Source organism: Cynoglossus semilaevis, chromosome 8 (assembly GCF_000523025.1).
Source record: "Cynoglossus semilaevis isolate Cse_v1.0 chromosome 8, Cse_v1.0, whole genome shotgun sequence".
Lineage (NCBI taxonomy): Eukaryota > Metazoa > Chordata > Actinopteri > Pleuronectiformes > Cynoglossidae > Cynoglossus > Cynoglossus semilaevis.
Genome location: NC_024314.1, coordinates 6288999 through 6292224, shown reverse-complemented (window position 1 = coordinate 6292224; position 3226 = coordinate 6288999).

The following is a 3226-nucleotide window of genomic DNA, read 5'->3' as shown; positions in this document are numbered from 1 at the left end:
ACTTCAACTTTTTTACAATTATATAATAATAGTTACAACTACTTTATTCAGCAATTATGCTGGGTGTGTATTTGACACATCTATAATGATGTTGCTTCAGTGCACTTGTTTAGACACTTGTTTGTTGACTGTCCCCCACACATCAAATTATGATTAATAACAACAGAAGCTGCAACTGGAGCTCCATGTTGTCGTCCACACACATCTGCACGCATAAAATGTAGTGTATCATTGCCTTCAGTGTCTGCAGTTGAGCTGTTGAATTTTTATTATTTACATTTAACAAACTCATTTTTTTTAATAAATAAATGAACACGCTAAGTACAATCATTTCTTTATACTAAAGGTGAATATTCCAAGCACTACCTTTACTCAGAAATCGTAATATGGTTTCCAGGAACCATTTAAATGCCGTAAGTGTTTTTATTACAGAATGAATTTACAAATTAATTAATAGTAGCCCCAGGTGAGATCAACAAAACAAGTGCTTTTAAAAAATTGGTGTGGAAATTTTGAAAAAGGGAGCATTTATTCCTTATATATTAATATTCATAGGGGTGTCCTCAGAAAGATGTCTTTGTTTTACTACATGTAGAATCAGTGCTCGGTGGTGTTACTACTGTACATAGTACAAGTATATGTAGCATTTGAGGACAATATAATCAGACGTGTTTGTTTTAACAGTTTACCTGAGAAGTGGAGTCATTAATTAACTCTCATTCTGAACAAAAAAACAGTCACTTGGAATCCATCCCTTACTGCACAGCGTCTCCCATTGACGTCAGCGTGAATGAGGCGTTTTTTAAAGTTATTTTACAATTGTTTACTGCCATCTACTGTTCGTGTACATCATTTACAATTACATCATTGCATCAATTACAAATCTTTGCTTCCATCTATTGTTCATTTACAACTGCAACGGTAAAAAACACATGCACCATGGTTAAAATAAAACTGGAAAATGCTTGTTGATATGAAAATAAATTAAAAGATTGAGTTAAATACTCATCTAGAAAAGGATCCAGAACAAAATAATTTTATCACAACTCTGAAGTACTTTTATATGTTCGCTGCAATGTGACCACCCTCAGGATGGTTCAGGGGGGTTGGTCCGGTGCAGTGTGATTTGGGTGGCGGTCATGGAGACTGCTGCCCCCGCGACCCGGTAACAGATAAGCGGATGGAAATGGATGGATTGATGGATGGATGGATATTATCATGTATGACTTGAGTATGAATTCAAAGGTAAACCACTTCATCTATTTAGACCCCAGCCAAAATATAAAACCTACACAGGCACAAAACAAGTTTGTTTGAAAAGGTTTTTTTTTTATTTGTTGAACAGATTGAAATTGTGTTGCTGGAATTTCTTATACTAAATGTAAAAATACTGTATGAGTTATTTACTTAGATCTTTTTCTCACATTTATTTATACAACAGCACTTTCAAAACTATTCCCAAATAAATAAGCAGCTCAATCGTTTAATTTAATGAGATTGCTATAACTATAAATAATTCTACTTAATTGCCTGTTTGGCTAGATTTTGACAAATTACAGTGTTATTTGTGTTCTCATGGTTATAAGGAATAAAAAAAAAGTATCACTCACTAAGGACTTCACATGATGCACACATGGGTGTAGCATCCTCCATTCCATGACATGACCTCTGCATGGGGATATTTACACTACGTATCCTGGGGACACATCACAAATCCATTATTTTCACAGTCTTTTGATGAACACTTGTTAATGCGCACAGATTTTATTTTGGACATACATCATTGAAGTCCTCTCAAGTGAAACAATCTTGATGTGACAACTTGTGTCATTGTCCACTGTCCAACTATTAGAAAGGAGTCAGCAAACACTCAGGTAGAATTGATTGTTTCTCTGTGTCCACTTGAACAGGTTAAGAAAACAGACCCTTAGTCAACACCATTTGAAAACAAGCCACAGCTTGGACTGTTGTCAAGGCAGGCCTGGGTCAGTTGATTCATTGACCTTTCCATCTGTTGACACATGGGAAATTCAGGTTAATTTAAATATTTTATAGTATTACATATTGTATAAGTTTTGCTTCAGTTTTGAAACCAAAAAGAATATTTATGTTTTAGCTGTTGGATAATAAATAAAAGTTAAAAGTTATGAGGCATATTAATGGGCAGCAATGTGGTCTGTAGAACACTGTTAGCTAGGAACAGTGTTAATGAATAAATTGAATTTTGAGTTTAGATGGTAAAGGATTCTAACTTTTTTTTCTGCACCAGATGCCACACAGCTTGTTTAGTTTCACAGAGCTGAACTTGAGCATTTTGACTCTAACAAGCTATGAGCATTGTTGAATGACATCCTCTATAATTATTACAAAAAGAGTCAGGATCCAGCTGGCTCTCCCTTGAGTTATAGTTTCCCTTTACATTTTCTTACACATGGAGGAGTCTTACATCAGTAAAACCAAGCTGTGTGTTGCAGAGTAAAAATGTGCCTGAATATGAGATTTGGGGGGATTGTATATTCCTGTCAGCAGCACAGAATACAAGGCCTTGCTGAAAGGAATTGCATATTTTAGCCTTGTTCTAGTGAGGAAAATGATATGAGACTGAAACACCAGACACCAAAACAGTAAGGAACTATTTCATAAAAAAATATTCATTCTGTAGTGTGGTTTATTCCATTGCAAGGGATTGCAGAATGCTTTGAAATATTGAGCTATTGTTGAAGCTAACCACAGCTTGCCTTGATTGACATAAGACTGCTGAATATTTCAAGTCCTAAGAGAAACAGGTCTGGTAAAATAACTACTGATTATGTATCAAGGGTCAGATGGCCTTTGGACATAGGCTGACAAGTGGACAGTGTGTTAATTAAAAATGACTGATGAATGCACTAATGTGGGAGTGCATGTCAAGAAGAATCTCCATGGAACTGGACTACACTGAAGTGGACACTAAAGGAAAATTAGCACCCTCTGCACAGTCATGGTATATGTCTAAATTCACAGAACAAGATTTTGATCATGTTGCTGTAAAATTGTGTGTTTTTCTGTCATAGGAATAATGGGCTCATACATGTATGTATATACAATATTTTACAAAGCTGTAGGAATAAAGTATGGGCAGGAGCAAAGTAAGACAGCACAGAGGGTATGAGGGCCATCCAAGGTACAATATATATATATATATATATATATATATATATATATATACAATGTGGAGTATATATTT